We start from the raw sequence: 23,706 nt of genomic DNA, 5'->3' as shown, positions 1-23,706 counted from the left end.
AACTTGTAAGTTTACAAAAACCAATACTAGTGAAATAATAAAACAACTCCCTTATTAAGGCGAGTAACAAATTGCATCCTAAACCTCTAACAAACCGTATAACCAAAATACATAGGATGCATCAACTGAGAAGTGAAAAAGTCTTCAAAAATCAGCGCACTAATCAAAACAGTGATTAGGTGTTGTCTTCAGATGTTGTCAGCACTTCACAGCAACACTTTATCAACGACGCGAGATTGCTTCAATCAGAAAATATTTTCTTCGTATAAATGCATCTCTGTCTCTCCGAAAGTTATATGCTCTATATCGTCCCCCCTCTCTTCGTTTCTTCTCCTTTGAGTCCTATTTAACATAGAAAAACCAATTTCATTAGGAAACAAACTCTTTTTAAAACAAGGATAATATCTTAAAGATATTGTGATATCATATCTTAAAGATATTATGAGTCATATCAAATATAGTCTTATATCACATATTGAATTTATACGAGATCATATCATCAATTTCGAGATTATCCACATGTCTAGAAAGGCAAAATATTAAAGATAAAAAAGGAAAATATATCACGGAATAAAATTCCTTTCAGGTTGTTTGTGTGAATTTTTGTATCCATATTCGGCTTGTTGGACATACGTATTTGTCTGCTTGGTGGGAACTTTATTTATCTGTGGATAAATGATTATATATATATATGTATGTATATATATGTGTGTGTATATATATATATATGTGTGTGTGAGCTGAATTGCGATTACAATCAGGTGAGATTCCTGTTTCATTGATCCTATCCTTATAGTGTTGAAGTGTGTTCTTGATTTCAGTTAACTCGTTACGCCTATATTTGACATATCCGGTGATTGATCAAATTGGAAAGCTTTCTAATTTTTAAAATTCTTTTTCATGAAATCTTGTTTAAGGAATCTGATATTCTTTTATCTTTGAATATTATCCAGTTTGCAGGAAATGCATATTCAAGAAGCTATTGGATGAGGAAATGGAGTGCTGTCCAGTTTGCGATATTGATCTGGGATGTGCTCCTTTAGACAAATTGAGGTAGCTAGCTGTCAGCATTGATGGCTTTCTCTCTCACACACTAGCTCGCACTGATACGGCACTTCTCTTCATGCTCTTTCTTTCTTTTCATTAGCGTACAATACAGGAATTTTGTTGCATGTTCTTGTAAATTTTCCTACGTATGGTGAACATCACATTGCTTCTTGTATATATGCCATGTGCCTCTTTTTTCAATCAGACTTGCTGCAGTAAAATTGAAAAAAGAACCTTTTTGTCCGTGCACTTTATGTGCAACTCACATTTCTTCATTTGACCGTGGGCTGCATCATTTTTCATTGTCATTTCCCTCTTAATCGTTTATCAGGCCTGATCATGATTTGCAAGATATAAGGGCGAGATTATTCCCTTATAAGAAGATACATGTGAATTTTCCGGAGGTTGTGACTCCAGTCACGTTTCCAGCCAAAAGAAAGGAAAGATCCCTCTCATCATTGGTGGTTAGCACTCCAAGAGTTTCGACGCAGAGTGGGATGACTGGTAGAAGATCAAAATCCATTGCTAGAAAAGTATCAAGAGATTCAAGTTTCATCATAGAGAAACATTTTAGAAAAGAGGAATCCTCGAGTGACCACCTTGAGAGCTCTAGCTCACAGGAGATCTTAACAAAATTTACTCAGAATGCACGGCAGGTGAAGTATAGAGTTATAATTAGTTTGAATATTAACTAATTCGTGAACTGTGTAAATTTTTGCATTTGCTACAACTACGATTCCATGTGCTGCAGAACCATACTGCTGCTGAGCCGTCTAATCATCCTAATTCTGATAAAGGAAGGGAGAATGATTCTGAACTTTGGGAGGGAAAACTTGATCTTTGGAAATCATTAACGTGCTTGGTGGAAGCAGCGAGTAGGAGCAAATCTTCAAAGTTTACGACTCAAGGATCTGTTGCTAAGTCCGAATCCCATGACAATGAGAGAGATCTTGCTAAGACCAAACATAAGGAAAACAGGCTGAAATCGAAGGTTCAAGCTGAGAACTCTACTGTTCACACTGCACAAGAATCAGAAAGACCTGACAAATTGCGGAGAGGTCGCCAAAAAAAAAGGGCGAAAAGCTTGGAGAATTCAGGGTTCCACCTCCGGTTGTGCTTGATGCTGCCTGTGCTAAATTTGACCGAAAGAATAGTCCTATTTGGTTCTCATTAGTGGCCTCTGATGAGCAGTAAGCAGTCAGCTATATCCTTAGAACAATGTGAAATAAAATTTTGATTTGAAGGCCAACTACCTTTGTAATTTTCTGTATTATATCTTCAGAGATGGAGAAGCACCCTTACCTCAGATTGCTTCTAGTTACCTAAGAATAAAGTAAGTGCTTGATAACTATTATTACTTTAAACTTTTTAGTGAAAAAGTATTCCTGTTGGGATGTTTATCCCTTACATTCTCCACCAGAATCGCACTACATTATTAGTGGATTATAACTTCAATTATCTGGATGCATGTCAACAAAATGTCAGCCAATGGTATATGAGAAGAATGTTACTTAACACATATAGAAGTCATTGCTCAAGCAATCCCTAATTATTAAAAACTCGTGGTATTGAGAATTCCTCTGAAATGTTTCCGTGCTACTGTGGTTGAGAATTTCTGTTTCTGTGTAAATTCAAACTTTACATAGCGTCTTATCATTTTATGATGATATAGTTGACTGCGAATTGCAGATCTTAATCAGCAGTGAAAATTTCCCCGGATGAGAGCCTCTTTTCTTGGGAAGGTGGACTAGTGTTGGTGCTGGGCTAGTCTAAATGAGTACTGCTTGGTGGGCGTGAGTTTGAAAATAATAATGTGTAAACAACATAGATTTCAGTGTTCTTTGATGCTTTTCAGAACTCTTTTCTTGATCCAAGGATGTACTGGCCTTACTCATCTCATAGACTAAGTTCAAGCTGTAGCAGAAACAGATATCTTTAGAGTCGTAATCGTTTGGGTCCACACCATGTCTTTTTGAGATATTGGTGTTTCTATGTTTCCGTTTGTCCATCACCCCTAGATCCGTGAATGATCTAACACACCCATAGGCAAATAAATACAAGGCTGATGAGGAACCAGCACCTACTGATTTCACACCTTCGTAAGCAGATCCTTGAGTACGTGTGGGCCGGTAATACCATTACAATAGATCCTACATGGTCTACACAGTTTTCACGTGGGTCGTCATGATTTTATATTTTCATTGTGGTTATATGAAGGTTGCCACAGTTGAATTTTATTACGGAACTATGTTGTGGAATTACTGCAGATAGTTCTTTATATATTCTCTTTTGGAGTCTCTGCTATGCAAACTGAATAATTGAACTCATGCTCACGTATCCCCTCTGAATATTATAACGTGGTTATACTTTCCACTCTTTTTGTTTAGCTGAATTATTAAATGCACTGGAAAAAAGACAGGAATCAAGGGATGGTTTATGGGCTCTTGCATTAAAAGTTTTGTACTTGGCAGCGACATTCAGTTTCAAATATAACTGATCATATCCGTTCAATTTTCAGAGGGATGGGAGCATACCGGTTTCTCTGATTCGGAGATACCTGAGAGGGAAGTTGGACCTTGCAAGCGAAAATGAGGTAACTTGATTAATCCCATTCTGATAATTTATATGTGGTTTCTGCCATCAACCTAGGAAATATTTACTGTTAGAATTATTTTGTCCGACAGATACGTAAATTAATGAGAAAATGAGTATATGATGTAAAATTGTAAATTTGTGATTTGTCAGAATTAGGTGTTGTTCCAGATGTTACAACATTTGGGACAACATGCAGCGGAATATTATATTTTATAGCCCAAACTCACTTTAAATAAACAACTTAGACGAGATTAAATTTGCACAAATATAAATACTTGTGCGGTGCCTTATGACAAAAATTAATCACTAGAAAAATCAATAGTTTACAAAAACCTAACACTAGTGATTATGACAAAAATCAATTTCCTCAACAAGTTGAGAAAACACTTGCTTTCTAAAACAAATAACCAGAATAAAACTAAAACAAGAAAGCAAAAAATGTGTTGCTAAAAAATAGATCAACGAGAAGCAATCTTCAGTCAACTTATTCACAGATGTTGTCTAGAGATGTTCCCAATATTTACGGCAACACTTGATCACCACTCTTCAACCAGCGACGGCTTCGAGAATTTTATTGCTCTGAAAATCTCCACTACAAGTATGTGTGTATGTTCAATATCGAAGCCACCTTTACCCATGTGCTTGACCTCTTATTTATAGATGAAGAATCCTATCTCCACAAGGAAACCTAGTATCATAAGGAAAGTAAGAGTTTTATTAGAAGTAAACTCTATTTAAACATTGATATCATATCTCTTTAAATCATTCCAATAAATATCATATCTAGACTAAAAGATTATCTCATTATTTAAGAAAGGCAAAATATCACATAAAATATTATACTCAAATGAATCAATAACGAAAAGATATTGTTAGGGAAATAATTTAAAATCCAAGAACTTATATTAATTAAATTCTTTCCCTTCAATCTCCCCCTTTTTGCCTTTGTTAGACAAAATGAGATCAAACACATTTATCCTTGTTTAGCTCAAATCAACTTCCCCTGAGTTAGAGAACTTTTCTCCCCATGAATAAACTAAGGTTAGTGCGGGTGTTGTTAGAATTGTTGGCAACACTTGAGACAACACCTGCAACAGTTTCATTAACAGTTCATAAACCAGCTACACACATCAGTAAAATAAGATAGCAAAAGCATAGACAGTAAAACATGAAGTAAAAATACTCTAAACTTCATCATCTCTTCCATCCTCTTCTTCAGCATCATCATCCTTGGTCCCTGATGGACCCGCTTCAGGTTGATCATCTCCTTCTCCCCCTTTTTGTCCAGGAAAGACTGCTACTTCCAAAAGCATGCGAAAGTGTCGAGCCAATGCTTCATAATATGCAATATCCGCCCCTGTGCAACAGTTTTCATAGCATGAGCAACAGCAGCCCAGGCTTGCTCAATCTGTGCCTCAGCGTGAGCAATGTGAGCATGTGCGTCTGAGACAGAGATCATGATATAGTCAGTGGACTGGGGCGGAGCAGGAGGACTTGGTGGTGGCTCTGCAACAGGTGATGCTTTGGGAGATTCACACCATGGAAGATCCATTCGGCGATTGCCCTTGAAGAGTGCAGGAGCAATCTTAAGTGTATCACTGGTGGTGGATAGCTGCTCATCAATGTCTCTAATAAATCCTTGAGAGACAAGCATTCCATAGATCAGAGATGGAAACGGTAGCTTGGAAGCTTTGAGTCCCCCTTCGGCATACTGAAGAACTGTCTGGAAAACAAGATTCCCAAAATTGAACACTCCTCGGGTCCCAATGGCGTGTAGTATGAAAGCCTGATGTCTTGTCACGATGGTGGAATTCGTCGAGGGTGTCCAGTTTCGAATACCCACCTTGTGTAATACCGAGTAAAAGGAAGTCAACTTTGCAGCCGACAGCTTCTGTGGGTGTGCTGGGAAATGCGTAATCAGACCCCCAGTGATAGTAGAGGTGACCTCATGGATGTCAGGAAGGAGTCCGTCTTCGGAGTCAGTTGGTGTGTTGTAGAGCAGATTGATAGCAACAGGATTGAAATCAAAAATTTTGTTGCGAACAAATACCCTTCCGTATTTGTCTGACCTCTCATCACCTACCCCAGGCGATAGGTTTGCATAGAACTCCAGAACAGGTTTCCTGCAGAAGGGTGTAACGGCAGAGACAGTTGAGAGAAGTTGAGCTCGTTGGAGGAATGTGATCAAGTTCTGTCTTTCAAATGAGTCGGTATCAATGTTCCATTCTTCTATGAATTCACGGTGAGCATAAAGATTCCACTGAGCAACGGCGTGCTCAGTGTAAAATCTGGTAGAGAAGGCAGTGTCCAGGTCATACTCATTTAGGTCGGTGTTGTCATCAGTGAGGACAACATCCTCACCAACATCTGCTTTCCAGAGGCTCGTGTGCGTCAGGGATATCATTGACCTCAGCAGGGATATCAGGAGACCCGCTGGATTCAGTAGAACTCTCAGATGCTTGGACATCCTCAGGAACAACAGAAGTGTCAGCTTTTCGATTTTTCAAGTTGGCCATAAATTGGACCAACGTGATTTCCTCCTCTCTGGTGGGTGAGGGCTGTCGAAGAGGATCATTGAGTGCTTCATCATTGGATTCACTGGCTTCACTGGAAGAGATGCTACTGTCCTTAGGTGGCGTGGCAGATTTCTTGCGGGCCACAAATTCATAGTTCGCATCATCTGAGTCATCCCCCGAAGTATTCTCTGGATCAATAAGAGATGGTCGACTTGGCCCTTCTCCTTTGTGACGAAACCTCTTGGATGTAGTCAAGTCAGGATTATACCCCGCCTGTTGTTTTGATCTTCTGACTGGAGGAGGAGGCGTGCATGCCTTATTGATGGCAGCAAAATATGGTGGATTATCAAGATCAATTTCATTCCCAGGTTCACCTGGAGCTATTATTTCCAAGGGCACAGCTTCTTCAACGGCAGGTACCAGTGGTAGAGGCGATTCGACAGTGGGTGTTGCAGCAGATGTTGTCACGTCAGGACCAACATCTTCTGTGTATCCCATTTCGCTCCGAATGTCATGGGGATCAAACCCTTTTCCTGCCATTGATTATAATTTGAGAATTAAGCGACGTCAGTAGGGGAGATTACACGAAGAAAGGGGGAATCGCAAGTGGAAATTTTTCGAGGATATTCAAAACAATGAGAGTGCAAATGATTTGAGTTAAGCGGTGTAAAATCAAGATGATAATCATGAAATCTCAGTGTAACGGTAATATAATTCAGTAACTAATCAGTGCCAACGGTAAAAAAAATAACGGGTAGGAGAAAATATCCGTTACTCGCTTAAGGTTTTATCGAGATAATTAAGAGCAAAGTCTATTCAAAAGATTTTCATAGGTAGAACCCACATCGAATTAACTCCACTTAACATCAAATAACACAAGAATTCGATTTTCGAAAAAATTGGATTTGCATAGAATCTTACTTTGTTGACATACGAATATCCTTATGACTTGACAAAATTCACTAAGTTATGTTTATGCATGACTTATGGATGGCTAATAACAGAATGTAACAAGAATAGAAATATAAGAACAAATATGAAGTATGAGTACTGATGAAGTGTTGTTACAAATGTTGGCAATACCTTCTGAAAACACGCACAATTAAAAATTTCCAATTTTTCTTAACACTTACTTATCAACTTTCTGAACATAGAAGTGGCAGCTCCCACACTAGAGGAACAGTCTTTTTTGGACTCCTTAGGTAGCTTTTTTCATTTACTTCTATTTCTGTGATACTATTTAGAAGGGATAGCTCCCACACTTAAAGTCCAGCCTTCATTGGACTACTTTAGGTAGCTTTTTTCCTTTTTCCTTCTAATCACAGACCCAACAATATTTATATTTTAATCCCTCGGGTACTAGTCACATTGATTAGGGATAAGTGACCATTTTTGAAATCTTTGGTGACGAAACACATGTATAGGTGTGAAGTTTTTAGGATGAGACAAGGGATTGTACGTGCATCAGAAAAGTGTGCTACAAAGTTTCAACACAACATATGACAGTATGAATGCTATGTGGTATGCCTAAGTCCTAAGAATGCACATGCATGTTAGGTGTTGTCCGAGATGTTGTAACATCTGAGACAACATCTATGAATGATCAGGAAGAACACATGCTGAGAGATTTCCTAAGGTTGGAAACCTCTCAAAATCTAATCCTTTTGTGAATATGTCAGCCAGTTGGTTATTTGTACCAACAAATTCAATTCAAATCAATCATTTTTCTACTAAATCTCGAATAAAATGATGTCTAATGTCAATGTGTTTAGTTCGAGAGTGTTGTACTGGATTTTTTGAAATATTGATTGCACTAGAATTATCACAGTACACAGTTAATGTTTCACTCTTAAGTCCATAGTCTTCTATCATTTGGTTCATCCATAAAAGTTGAGAACAACAACTCCCAGCTGCCAAATATTCAGATTCAGCAGTTGAGAGTGACACACAATTTTTTTTCCTACTATGCCAAGAGATTAAATTATTGCCAAGGTAAAAGCAACCTCCAGATGTACTCTTTCCTATCATCTAAATCACCAGCCCAATCAGCATCAGAAAAACCTACTAAATTCGAGTTGGTTTCTTGAGTGTACCATAGCCCTAATTCAATCGTGCCTGCTATGTAGCGAAGAATACGCTTCACAGCTTTCAAATGAGAGATCTTAGTGTTAGATTGATATCTAGCACATAAGCATACACTAAACATGATGTCAGGACGACTGGCTGTCAAATAAAGGAGGCTACCTATGATGCTGCAATATTGGGTGTTGTCAACATTTTCGGCAGCATCATCTTTGCACAATTTTTCACTCGAGCCTATAGGGGTTTCATGTGTTTGGTGTTTTCATTTGCAAATTTCTTGATCAAATTCTTAGCATATTTGCTTTGACACAGAAAGATCCCATCATGCATTTGTTTAATTTGAAAGCCAAGAAAGAAACTTAATTCACCAACCATGCTCATTTCAAATGTAGATGACATGCACTCAACGAAATCATCAGCATTCTTTTGGGATGAAGAACCAAAGATTATATCATCAACATAGACTTGACAAATAAGAATCTCACCTTTGGACTTTTGAATAAAAAGAGTTTTGTCTACCTCACCTCGTTTGAAGCCAATTTCAAGAAGATATTCTGCTAATTTGTCATACCATGCACGTGGTGCTTGCTTCAAACCGTAGAGAGCCTTTTTCAACTTGTATACATGATCAAGATTATGTGGATCTTCAAATCCTTTAGGCTGTCTAACATATACTTCTTCACACAAAATCCCATTCAAAAATGCACTTTTAACATCCATTTGAAACAATTTGATTTTCATAAAGCATGCAATAGCTAGCAAAAGTCGGATAGACTCAATCCGGGCGACGGGTGCAAAGGTCTCATCAAAATCAACCCCTTCAACCTGTGTGTACCCTTGTGCAACCAACCTTGCTTTGTTTCGAATGATGTTCCATGACTCATCAGTTTTTTTTTAAAAAAAAATCCACTTTGTTCCAATTATATTGCCATGGTCAGGAGATGGAACTAAAGTCCAAACATCATTTCGAACAAACTCCTCAAGTTCATCATGCATAGCATTTATCCAAAACTCATCTTTTAAAGCTTCGTCGACATTTTTTGGTTCAAATTGAGATACAAAGCACGAAAATCTTACTTGTAAGTACATGGTACTCATGCACACTAGTCCAACCATTCTTCTATAATCGACTTTCTCTTTCTTTCTGGTTTGGACATCTTCACGCATTCCTCCAATGATTTGAGATGATGGATAGTTCTTTTGGATTTTGCTTGGAATACATGGTCCATCATCTGCTGCCTCATTATTGCTGTGAGCATCTTCTTGTGGGTCGGTGACTTCAGTATCACGTGTTGTGCCAGATGTTGCATCATCTGGGACAACATTTGTATTTTTCCAATGATGTTTGAGTTTCCAGAAGGTCTTCAACGTCATCTTCAGCAGTTTTCTTCTTGAGATCTGCATAATCATCAAAAACAACATTAATAGATTCCATAATAGTCCTGGTTCTTAAGTTAAACATTCGATAAGCACGACTATTAGTGGCATATCCCAAGAACAAACACTTATCACTCTTTGAATCGAACTTAGCAAGTTGATCCCTGTCATTCAAAGTGTAACGCACACAGCCAAAAACAATGAAAATATTTAAGGTTTGGTTTCTTTCCCATGATAATTTCATAAGAAGTCATGGTTGATCCACTTCTTAAATACACCCTATTTGAAATGTGACACGCCTTGTTAAGTGCCTCCGCCCAAAAATGTTTTGCTATGTTTTTTGAAGCTAGCATTACTCTTGCCATTTCTTGCCAAGTCCTGTTCTTGCGTTCAGCAATGCCATTTTGTTGTGGAGTTTTTGGTGCTGAAAATTCGTGTGAGATACCTTTCCTGTCACAGAAGGATGAGAAAGAAACGTTTTCAAATTCTTTACCGTGATCAGTTCTGATCCTTCTTACCTTCAGGTCGTGGAAGTTGGTGATTCTTGTAATCAAATTTTTGAATACATCGAAAGTATCTGATTTCTCTCTAATAAAGCTGACCCATGAAAAGCGTGAGAAATCATCAACACACACAAAAGAATATTTCTTACCTCCGAGGCTTTCCACTTCCATAGGACCCATAAGGTCCATGTGAAGTAACTCCAGACAGCGTGTTGTCTCAGATGTTGGCAACACAAGATGCGACACGCGAGTTTGTTTACCTTTTTGACAATCTCCGCACACATATGATATACCAGAAGAGAGATTAGGCATACCTCTAACTGCATCGTACTTACTCAGGTTCTTTAAGGTTTTGAAGTTTGCATGGCCAAGTTTTTGATGCCAAATGTCAAGTTCGGTGATTTGCACATGTTTGCATGAATGTTCTTCATCTATTTGGTAGCAATTGTCTGAGGACCTTGTACCTGTCATAATGCACATGTTAGGTTCATCAAAAACTTCACAATTATGTTTATCAAACTTAACAAGCAAATTATCATCACACAATTGGCTTATGCTTATAAGATTTGAATTTAATCCTTCAACATGAAGCACATTGTGGAGTTTTGACAGTCCTTCAACATTCAAAGTACCATTTCCAACAATTTTTCCTTTAGCTCCCCCTCCATATGTCACTTTACCACATTTTTGCTCAACATAATCGGTGAGATATTCTCGTGATCCCGTCATGTGGCGTGAGCTTCCACTATCAAAGTACCAATGACCTGCAGTATTAGTTTTCAATGAAGTATAGACAACTTTACAGTGAGTTTTTGCCTTTGGGACCCAAATTTGTCTTACAGTAGGTCGATGGTGGGAGGTGTTGCAGAAAGTGTTGGACAACATTCGGGGCAACATCCGATTAGTCTTTCGATTCCAGCAGTCATTCCTGAGTTTAAAACAGTAGGTCCTGATATGACCAGGCTTAAAACAGTAATGGCATACATACCTGCGTTTCTTCTTAGGAATGGGTGCAACATGTTGTCTTTTTGATGGAGAGCTTTTGATTGGTGACTTGGATTGTGGTTGTGGAGATGTATCAGCTTTTCCTTTCACAAAAACAGTAGACTTGGAAGATTCACCTATTTCAAACACGCTGTCTTTGAAGCCTAAGCCTTTCTTGTCATCTCTTCCCATCAAAAGTATGGATTCAATCTTGGATGTGCTTGAATTGAATTTGGACAAAGTTTCTGTTGCCTTGTGAAGCTCTTCTTTGGTCTTGCCAAGTTCCAAGTCTTTTTTGCTCAAAATTACTTCAAGTTTGGCAACCACGGCTTTTAGATCGACGTTCTCCTTCGTAAGGGTTGAATTTAGCTTGTTTCTTTTTGGTCCAATCTTCAAATAGCTCTTCATAAAGTTTTTGAACACCCTCAAGAGTGATTTCTTCATCATCTTCTAATTCATCATCTCCACTTGAATTTCCAGAAGCCGTAGATTTCAGACAGATTGATTTTTCGCAGATGTTGCGGCCAGGTGTGGCAACACCTAGGCAACACCTAAAGGATTCACCTGCAGGCAGTGTCTTTCTGTCAACAGTGCATTCAAGGAGGTGTGGTTATCTTCATCATTGGATTTCTCCTCCTCATCAGATTCTTCATCGCTTAAGGAAACAATGTAGCCTTTGTTCTTGCGTAATCTGTTGGCACATTCATTGGCATAGTGACCGAAACCTTGGCACTCTCTACACTGCACCGAATCATACTTCCTTGCATTAGATTGTCCCTTGACATCATTCCTTGGTTGAAATTGTTGCTTGGCAGGAAACCTTTGTGGCCTTTCAAGGGGTGGAAGACTTGGAAATTTCGATGGTTTTGCATCCTTCTTCTTGTCTCGGATTCTTTTCAAGTAATCACCGAATTTCTTTGTGATAAAGGAGATAGAGTCTTCGCAAAGATCAGAATCATTGACTTCTTGGGAAATTTGAAGGAGTTCATTGTATGAGTCATTCGAGGCTTGTAATGCAATTGTCTTCCCCTTGTCCTTCTTTTGCATGTCCATGTTCATTTCGAAGGTACGAAATGAACTAATAAGATCTTTCAAAGGCATTTGAGAAGTGTCCTTAGCCTCATCTATTGCGCAGATTTTTATGTTGAATCTTTCGGGCAGAGAGCGAAGAACCTTGCTAACCAAACGTTCATTGGAGATAGGGTCTCCAAGGCTGAACGCCTCATTAGCCATTTCCCGTAGGCGACGATCATAGTCTAGTATGTTTTCAGATTCTTCCATCCTCATCATCTCAAATTTGGAAGTGAGCATCCTTAATCTGGTTCGTCGCACACTTTCAGAACCTTCACAGTGTCTTTGGAGGATATCCCATGCACTTTTAACAGAGTACAGTTTGTGATCAAACTGAACATATTCACGTCAACAGACGTAAAGATAGCATTTAAGGCCTTTGAATTGTAGTTCGAACTTTGCACTTCATCAGTAGTCCAGTCAGTTTCAGGTTTTGGCAAGCTGTCACCATCTCGGTCTGTCATGCTCGGTGAAGTCCATCCATTGATGACACACTGCCATGCCCGTTCATCTATGGATTTTATGTAGTATCTGATTTTGACCTTCCATAGACTGTAATTAGTACCATCTAGGACTGGTGGTCGAAGTGGTGCGCTTGCAAGTGAGGTGTCCATTTGATTTATTTTCTGTCAAACAAAACAAAAACTAGAATCAGCACTTAGTATATCAAGAGTAGGCTCTGATACCACTTGTTAGAATTATTTTGTCCGACAGATACATAAATTAATGAGAATATGAGTATATGATGTAAAATTGTAAATTTGTGATTTGTCAGAATTAGGTGTTGTTCCAGATGTTACAACATCTGGGACAACATGCAGCGGAATATTATATTTTATAGCCCAAACTCACTTTAAATAAACAACTTAGACGAGATTAAATTTGCACAAGTTTTATACTTGTGCGGTGCCTTATGGCAAAAATTAATCACTAGAAAAATCAATCGTTTACAAAAACCTAACACTAGTGATTATGACAAAAATCATTTTCCTCAACAAGTTGAGAAAACACATGCTTTCTAAAACAAATAACCAGAATAAAACTAAAACAAGAAAGCAAAAAACGTGTTGCTAAAAAGTAGATCCACGAGAAGCAATCTTCAGTCAACTTCTTCACAGATGTTGTCTAGAGATGTTCCCAACATTCACGGCAACACTTGATCACCACTCTTCAACCAGCGACGGCTTCGAGAATTTTATTGCTCTGAAAATCTCCACTACAAGTATGTGTGTATGTTCAATATCGAAGCCACCTTTACCCATGTGATTGACCTCTTATTTATAGATGAAGAATCCTATCTCCACAAGGAAACCTAGTATCATAAGGAAAGTAAGAGTTTTATTAGAAGTAAACTCTATTTAAACATTGATATCATATCTCTTTAAATCATTCCAATACATCAGTAACTTTTTGATTCGACTTTCTTTCACTAGCGGTCTTAGTTCTGAGATGGCGATTCTTGTACCTATGAAGTTATTTACAGCAACAACGTTTCTGCTAATCGAAACTTTGTAGGTCGAAATAAAATGCATGGGACAGACAGTGATCCCCACATTAACATTTCATAATCTTGTGGAACTATGGCTTCAAATGAGTGGCACAGAGAGAGCATCAACCACCATCGGCTCGTCTGCAAAGGACTTCGTGATGGTATAATGCTATACCCGCAAATTTCCAGACTCCAGTTGACTCTGTCTGGCTCGCATTCTTTTCTCATGTCCTAAGAATCTTGTGTTACATCGTGGTACTTCCGAACGATTTGAGTGTGCTCTCAAAAATTATTTGGAGAGGATGACTCTTGCGAGTGTCTGGTGTTTGACGACTTGATCTAAGCATGGGATGCCTATTGCATGTATATATGATAAAAACTTGTATGAGACGGTTTCACGGGTCGTATTTTATGAGACGGATCTCTTATTTGGTTATCCATGAAAAAATATTTTTTTTTTATGCTAAGAATATTACTTTTTATTTTGAATATCGGTAGAATTGACCTGTCTCACAGATAAAGATTCGTGAGACCGTCTCACAAGAGATCAACAATCAAAAATTAAATTTTTTAGTAATTTGTATTTTTTTATTCTCCTCAAAATAAACTATGAAATTGCACGCTGTAATTTTGTTTTAGTTGGAATTATTCTTACGTGCAACATACGTGCGATACCTTTGGGATGCACGAGAAGTAGTCACACGTGGGATGCACGAGGAATAGTTTTATTTGAAATTGTAAGTGTTTTGCACGTGAGAGTAGTTTCATTATAAACAAAATTATTATGCATTTATTATTAAATGTCAATGACAAATCTATATATATTTGAAATTGATGTTAGTCATTCAGCAATGTTGAGATATATTTTTTAAGCACTCTATTTTTCAGTGTATATATAATTTGTTAATCTTTTTCTCTGAGTAAATACAAATACTTTTCCATATATCATGTTCAATATCAATCATAGTACTCTCATATTCGTCAATAATTTACAACTATTTTTATTTTATTTTATTTAATGAATTTGTTGTTTTTTTCTTTGGGTCGTCTTACCGTCGTCGTTCTAAGATATTATTTTTATCACATTTGGTTTTATAGAATTTGATAGATATTTTCCAATTGAGTAAATTAATTCCATTGAAATTTTTTTAAAAGATTTTTATTGGATTAATAAATTTGATATGATGAATTTCAAATTATTTATTTGTTTGGAAAAGTTGTGATTTGATTGATGAACAAATCCATTGATTTTAAAATTCAATTTGACTTCAGATTTATTCTGTACCAAGCTATGAAATTTTAATGATAATTGTGATGGATTTCAAAAATATCCAAGATAGATATAATTCAAATTCATCCCTCGTAATCTTAAATTAAATCAAATATATCATTCCAAAAGCAAATTAACATTGCGTGATTTAGTGTTGTTTGAAACTTGAGTAGGTCTTTTGTGAGACGGTCTCACAAATATTTATCTGTGAAACGGGTCAACTCTGTCGATATTCACAATAAAAAGTAATACTTACTTTTTTATGGATGACCCAAATAAGAGATCCGTCTCACAAAATACGACCCGTAAAACCGTCTCACACAAATTTTTGCCTTGAAAATTTTAATAAAATTCACAATTTTGATGCATCATTGATCTCAGTAATAATAATAATAATAATAATAATAATAATAATAATAATAAAAATAATAAAGTTATAAATATACCAGACAAATTTTATTTACTTAATTTTTAATACATTTAAAATACAATATATAATAGTAATAATGATAATGATTAATATTTTTTAATTCAAATAATAATAAGTTTTTAATACATTTAAAATACAATATACGATGTCTTTGAATATGAGGGTCCATAAAATTTTAGTTAGCCTTATATATATATTTATTCTGAATAATAATTAAAACAATGATTCTCTAATTTATGAGGCTGTCATGGTTAATAGAAAAAAGGTTACATATATAACCAAATATATTCACATCTTCAACTAAGATCACTCTTGTCTCTTGTTATCTCCTTCTCATATATGTTTGACAGACGTTGTTTTTACCCCATACATATAGATGTAACATTAATTAGAAAATAAACTACAAAGATCTGATTTCATATCATAAAAAGATACATTTTAATTTTTTTTATAATAGAAAACAAACATATAAACACTATCATAGTTTGCAAATTTGAACATTCAACATGCTTTCCAATGTCGTGTTCGAGAATTCGTAATTGTTGGTGTACCGTTTTCTCGAAAGTTTAAAATTTTTAATTTTGACGTTCGAAAAAATTATTTGGATGCCGTATGATATAAATTATTCATATGATGTTTTAGAATGATTTGTCTTTGCGTATATAACACTAACTCCAACTATTCCGAATTTTAAGTGGAAATAGCTCTTGTTGTAAATCCCTACGAATGAATCTTTCTATTTTTTTCAATTGTTTAATCAGGCCCACGATCAGAAACTGGATTCCTCGTATAGATCGCAATAGAGATCTAAACGAAATTTATATCGAGTGTTGATTGTCGGAATTCAAGAAATCCGGTGAGATGGCGGTGGCGTTGCAATGTCTGGGCGGCATCTTCATGAAGGTGATGCGGTGGAAGGTGGTCGGTTTTTGAGGGGGGAGAGAAAAAAATATGTGAACAAGAACTTGTATGTATAAGTTGTGTATAATTCAACTATTGATTATATATATATATATATATATATATATATATATATAAAAGTCTCTTTATGATCTAATGATGACTCTCATTTTATCATGATATTATTTTATCATTATTCAAAAACTGTCATGTTTGTATTTTTCATTCCTGAAACTATCATACATAATTAAATTATTATTAACTTTTGATAATACAATACACACATACATACATACATAACTTTTATTTAATTACTCAATTAATTATTAATTAATTAATTCATTCTAAACTCTTCTAGCACTTACTAGTGACTATTACTAATTTATTATATTTAATTAGTATATTTAATATTTAATATACTAAATAAATGATTATGAACTCAATATACTCCCTATCGACGATAGACAACGTTGATGTATCGAGGGTAAAAATATCGTTCATATAATAAAAAATGAAAATTTCAAATGCCGAAATTTTTCACTGATCTATTTTTAGCAGCCGTCAGTTTTGTGAATTCATTCACTAAAACGGACAGTTCAACTTTTCTCACTTGATTCGCAGTTAAGTTAAATTTCACAATTTTCATTTCATGAAATCAACTTATAAACTCTTTTATAAGAAATCTTTTTTTATCATCGTCATACTACACTCGCCAAATTCAACTCCTTGAATTTCACTAACTCAATGTCAATACAGAATTTGATACTTGTGTGACCCTCAATGGTTCAGGGATATAGCTAGCTGTAGGTTCACAACTTCATGTGATTTAGAACAACATTTATTCATATTCGTGCTTATCCTAATTAGCTCCATTATTTTCATCAACCATTTGATCAAGAACGTTGGAACTCAAGTCTGATTGCACCCAGCATTTAGTAGCATTGCTCCATGATCCCCTAGGTATCACTAATAGTGCTTGCAAGAAATTTAAGTTATGGTTAACATACAGTATGGCCCCTCCAATTCATTTATCCCTATAGAACTGCAATAATTGCTATATTAAGGGTTGGAAATAAATTCGACAACATTGTGATATATCTTTGAGTAATAATAGTGACATGTTATGTGCAACTGAGGAAATGTCTTTCCAAAATGTACACGTCTTATTCTGGCTAGAGATTATATTGCACTATTAACTCATCAGATCACATAGGATATTTTCACCCGTAGGTGAGCGGTGAATTCCTGACTACAATATATTGACTTCTACGTATTTCAAAAATACACTCAATCTCGTCACCTGATGACCCTCAATGGAGTCGGTAAACTAATCAAAGTACATGCTAGTATGTAAAGCATATACGTTGTCTCGGGTCAAATGACTAATGATGTATAACCATAACCACAAATTATTCCACTCGATAAGTGATAATCACTTAGAAAGTCTGAGAAAGGGTTGTTCAGTGCATCATCAAACTATCACTCATCTATAAGAATCTACATCTTCATGTCTTTACCAATGAAACATGGTATTTACATCACATATGCTAGTTGCTTGAGCGACATTTATCCTTATTTTAGACAGTTGAATCGACTAGGAATCAGTTTAGAATATACAGTATGTTTCCAAATGAGTTTCATGATCTTACGTTGAGAAATAGACTTCATAGTACCTATTATATATTCAAAGAATTTATTTATGCAGCTTGCATGAGTATACACATCAAGTAAATATCATAATTAGATAAAACCATAAAATATTATTAAAATAAAGATTGTTTTTTACAAAAAAATGTATAAAACCTAAATTACAAGTTGGCTCGTTGGACACCTACTATAATAATAATTACATGTTTGTGTGTGATTATTAGCCTCCCAATTTCTTTTGAATTTTTCATTTAAGTCATATTAATTGTTATCCTGCAAGTTTATATGATAAAACAATCAATACTTAATCCAAAATATACCTTCTATATATGATGAGTGTTTGCAACAACTTGTGAATTTAAAGAAATGACTAAATTTATATATTATGAGAAAGTTTGTAGTGTTTAATTAAAAAAATTGAAAAATCGAAAAAAAAAAGTTGACAATGTTTGATAGATAAATGATTTTAATTCAAAGTTTTTATTACAATAACATTTTACAGAAGCAAAATCAGCATCTCATCAACTTCTGAACTTTAATTAAATTTTCAAAAAAACTTAATGCAAAATCTAGCTTAAAAAACACTTAAAAATTATATTGTAAGTCGAAAGCCAATGATAATTTATTTTTCAAACACTCATCGAGTGTCACAGGTTCTAACATTCTAACAAAAGTCCATGTTTTAGCAAACAATATATATAATTATAATAGTTAAACTATAATCTTGTAGTGAAATCAAATCGCATATATTCAACTACGCTACTTTAATTCATCATCAGAATCAGAGTCATTGTAAATGAAAACGTTTAACTTAAATTGTAGGACAAGAATTAAGGGAAATTTTGGAAGAAGAAGTTTCCATAAAAAAGAAAAAATAAATAACTGCCTGTCAAAGTTGGTCATTTGACTCCCGTTTATCCTCTTTCTTAATCCAAAATCGAGAGAGACTATAGTTTTTTCCCCAAATATATAAATGTATCACAATGTGTTCCTTTTTATTTTCGATTTATCCTTTTTTATTTAATTATTGTAATACATAAAATAAAGATAATGCATATATATCAGATACATATGTAGTTAAGAGTCACTTAGAGTTGTACACGAAATCTCTAATTCAAATTAAAATGCACAATGATCCATAAGATTTTTTTTTCTTATTATTATATGTTAAATGAAGCTAAAAAGACGAAATGGACAGAAATTTTGTATTTCTCACTGCAAGAACTATGGATATCTATATAATGACACTATAGAACAATTGAAGGGATGTAACGCAGCTTAGTAGCGTGTTTGTTTTGGGGAGGAACGGAGATGTCCTAATCTATTAATTGCCTCACCTTTTTAGTAGTATGTTAAATAGTAAACTTCCAATTAAATTGATAATATATTATAATATTTGAGGCAAGTGCAGCCTGCGCCTCATCTCCACAAATTTTGGGCACCAATTTCTTAATTTTTTTTAACTAATATGTTATATACATAAACTCCTCTTATCGGTCTATTATCTATACTATTTATGCTATATTATTATCTATATTGTCTATACTATATTATTAAGTGTGAGAACCCGAATTTTCAGCAGTAGCTAGCATTTTGCAGCAGCTAGCAATATTCAGCATTAATGCAAAAATTTCAGCAGAAGCTAACAGTTCCAGCAGCAACTAATATTTTAGAAGCTGATATTTTTCCAGCAAATAGAATCCAGCAGCAGAAGAGTTCAGTAGCGCGAGATTCCAGCAGAAAGCTACTGATTCTGCTTATGACTTGTAACTGAAGCATTTAACATTGAATAATGGCTGTTAATGACACATAATGAAAGATTATGACCATTAATTGAGAGGCTAACAATTAGAATTTTTGTCTATAAATAACACCCTCAAATATCTGAATTGGTGTTACACAAATGTTGAGTTATCACTTGAAATTCGAGCTAAGAGAGTGCCTTTTTCGAGCAGTAAAATCCAGTAGCGAGAGCAAACAAATTTCAAACTTCAACCGAAACTTTCTACCAAATTACTGTAAATGGGCTTATGTATAAATATATTGAAACCAGTTTGATAATTTATGTTTTGAAGAAAAGTATATGTATTTCTGATTTCTAATATCTAATTTTTGAAGCACTGAAACCTAGTGAACTAATGGTAGGAAAATATATTCTGAAACATTCTTGATTACTGAATTCTGATTACTGATTACCGGCCTCACTCCTTAGAGGAGAGAACATGTATAGGACTGATATCAGTATAGCCATGAAATTCACAAACGTGATAAGTGCTTACTTGTTAAATTTTAAGTTCTGAATTCTGTTCTGAAACCTGTTATTCCTGAATATCGATTCCTGTTCTGAAAGTAAGAATATGATTTGTGTTACTGTTTCTGTTGAAAATGGTTTTGAAACTGGGAATTATTCCCCCCCCCTCCCCCCCAACGCCGCCGCTGCTGCTTATTGAGCGACGACCAAATGACTCACCCACCAAACTCATCTCAGATAAGAACAAGGAAGAAACGTTAGAAGAAGAAGAGTAGAATCAGTTCTGGGGTTGGTGAAGAAGACTGTTGTTTCTCAGTTCTAAATTATGTTTTTCGCTGCATCTGTTAAAACATTGTTAAATCTGGTTTTTACATTTCCGCTGTAAAACATTAGTTATTTGAGTTTGTATCAGATAATGAAATATTCAGTATTATGAATAAAAAGATCGGTTTCTAAATTTTGTATTTATGAGGCTTGTTGTTTTCGAATGCAAATTTGAGAGCAACGCCAGTTTCGACCAACCCTGTCCCTGGGGCGTGACATTGAAGTGGTATCAGAGCTAACCAGATTTCATAATCTGGGGAGGAGGAACTAGAAACAATAAGTTCTGATAAACTACTAGACTTCTGAAAATAAACTACTGTAATAGACTACTGAAACGATAGACTAACTACGTACAGCTGGGAAAATCAGTAAGGAAACAAATCAGAATGCAATAAAGCTCTGAGTGTTTCAGCAGCATGTCTGAAAAAAAGTAGTCAAAAACCAGTAGACCAAAACCAGTAGACCGAAAAACAGTAGTATCAAAACCAGTAGTCTGAAACTAGAACCTACTGATGGAAATCAGTAGATCTGAATGCAGATGACTTGGTCATTAGACCCGGAATGCAGCAGACTTGTTCTAACAATACTGGAAAGCAGCAGAATTGATTGCAGTAGCATCAGAATGCAGTAAAAAGTGGATTCCAGCAAGCGCATGCAGTAGACCTTGCAAATTATATTGAAGTTGAAGTGTTTTTCGCACAAACTTCAAACGGCTATAACTTTTGATCCATGAGGAATTTTGACTACTGTAATATACCGTTGGAAAGATCTCGACGAGGAGAACTCAAAAATCCTTTATTTAGATAGAGATATCGTAATTTCTGTAAAATTTTCCAATTATTCAAAACTTTGAGGAATTTTCATTTTCAAACGGCTCAGTATTTTTGCACCAAATTTGGTACACTTTATGTTCTTGATGTGAAGGATTTTTTGTAAATTTTTCACGCGATTCAAAGACCGAAAAGTTTTGAGCTATTTTCTTCTATTAAATGTTAAAGGCTATACTGATTCTGTTCATTCCAGTAATTGTCTATAGCTCGACCTGTACTCTTGAGATCATTTTTGAACCTTGACACTCATGTTTTGGATGTAGAATATGACTGACCAGAGTAGCTATACTAAGAGCTTAGAGAAGAAGATAGAGAAACTCAAGGGACATAACTACTGTTTAGAGTTGGACAAAGATGAATTACAGCGTAGAGCAGAACACTTAAGAGATGATGTTCAACGTTATGTTCACTGTCTGCATGAGGCAGAAGAGAGGAATAGGAAAGCTCAAGAAGAGTTCGAAACCTCCCAAGAGACTGTTGCAGAGTTAATCGAGTTACGTGATAACTTGGTTGAGAAGATCCAAGTGCTTAAGGATCAAAAGAACCAACTCATGCACCATCATAATAAGTATTGTGAGCAGACTGATGCTCAGATTCAAGAGTTGCAGAACCCTGTTGAAGTTCTTAGCGACTAGAATGCAGTTCTGTATGGTTATATTGAACATTTGAAAACAGTAATAGCCAACCATGAAGACGAACCCGAAGAGGATCCCGAAGAAGAAGAAGAAGTCGAAGAGGATCCTATGGATTTGAGATTGAGAAAAGTGATAAAATAGACCATAAGTAGTAGTTCTTTATAATAACACTTGTTCCATTTGCATTTATGTTAGCATTTTTAGAGTTTAGTTGTAATTGCACTTTCGTTGGAAATCAATAAAAATTTATTTATATCATTGGTTTCATATTTAAATTTTGAGCAATTACTCAATCATTTTTCTTCCTTTGTTTAGTCTCTATTATGCCAAAAACTTTAGAACTTTCATAGTTGTAAGAAATGGACGGAAGACCCATGGGAAACAATCGCAACCCTCGTTATGGAAACCGCAACAACAATCGCAATAACAACCGCAATGATGAGGATGCACAACAACCACCACCAACAGTTGACCTCAATCAGGTGGATTTGATGTCTATAGCCACGATTGTGGCAACCACGCTACAAGGGTTTGTCAACCCTAATGCTAATCAGCCACCGCCACCACCTCCAACTCAGAATGGGACTAAACAGCACCATGAGTCTCTCCGAAGAGCAAGAGTCCCAAAATTCGATGGAAGCTCTGATCCTGAGGTCGGACAAAATTGGATGAAGTAGGTGGAGAATCATCTTAGACTCCTTGAGGTTCCACAAGAGATCAAGGTAGATGTGATTACACATTTTCTTGTGGATAAAGCAGCCAAATGGTGGGAAAAAGTCTCACCAACTATGTTAGGGACGAGACCTATCACTTGGAAAAGGTTCCGAGAGGCATTTCTGAGACAATACTTCCCGACAGCAGTTCGAGTGCAGAAGTTATCAGAATTTGAAAGCTTGGTTCAAAAACCAAACATGACAGTGGTGGAGTATTCATCCAAGTTCCACTCATTGGGAACTTACTCCCCAACCATAATGGGAGACGAGGCCTTGAAGATACATCGCTTCAAGAAGGGACTGAACAGTCGCATTCAATCTACCCTTACTGTTATCGAGCTCAATAGTTTTGATGAATTGATGGGAGCTGACATCAGGGCTGAGAATGACATCAAGAGGCGTGAAGGTGAGAACAAACTCAAACTTCCTCAGTCAAGCCAGTACCAACCAGGCCAACAATTCAAGAAGCCTAGGTTTTCAAGTAATCAATCCACCAGTGCTCCAGTCAAAGGAACCACTTCTTCTCAATCAAACAGAGAGGGAGTCAAGTGCCAAACTTGTGGATTCACTCACACTGGTGAATGTCGTAAGAATTCTGGAGCTTGTTTCTGTTGTGGAAAGATGGACCACTGCATTGCTCAATGCCCTTTTCCAGATCCAAGAAATGATCCGAGCAGGTGGAATAACTCCAAACTAGCCTAAGAAGAACAAGCCAAATGCTTGAGTCTATGCTCTCACTCAAGAAGAGGCCGACAACTCAAATGATGTCGTAGCAGATACCATTCTAATCAATAGTATACCTGCTTATGTGTTATTTGATTGTGGTGCTACGCATTCATTCATGTCTAAGAGATTTTTCAAGAAGTTAGGAACTAAGCCTAATAACTTAGAAGAACCTTTTAGAGTAGCAACTCCTACTAGTAAGACAATTGAAACTCATAGGGTGCACAGAGATTGTAAGATCCGTATCAACGAGCATCTATCTCAAGCTAAATTGATTCAACTAAACATGGTAGAGTTCAAGGCCATTCTAGGAATGAAT

At 35.9% G+C, this 23,706-nt stretch overlaps 1 pseudogene; it reads left to right on the top strand.

Annotated features, from left to right (window-relative positions):
- Positions 1–937: 937 nt before the first annotated feature.
- Positions 938–14,022, top strand: LOC142556846 (E3 ubiquitin protein ligase DRIP2-like; annotated as a pseudogene).
- Positions 14,023–23,706: the final 9,684 nt, after the last annotated feature.

The sequence above is a fragment of the Primulina tabacum genome, chromosome 9 (assembly GCF_025594145.1).
Source record: "Primulina tabacum isolate GXHZ01 chromosome 9, ASM2559414v2, whole genome shotgun sequence".
Taxonomy (NCBI): domain Eukaryota; kingdom Viridiplantae; phylum Streptophyta; class Magnoliopsida; order Lamiales; family Gesneriaceae; genus Primulina; species Primulina tabacum.
The sequence above is the reverse complement of the archived record's forward strand: the minus strand, read 5'-3'. Positions and strand labels throughout refer to the sequence as shown.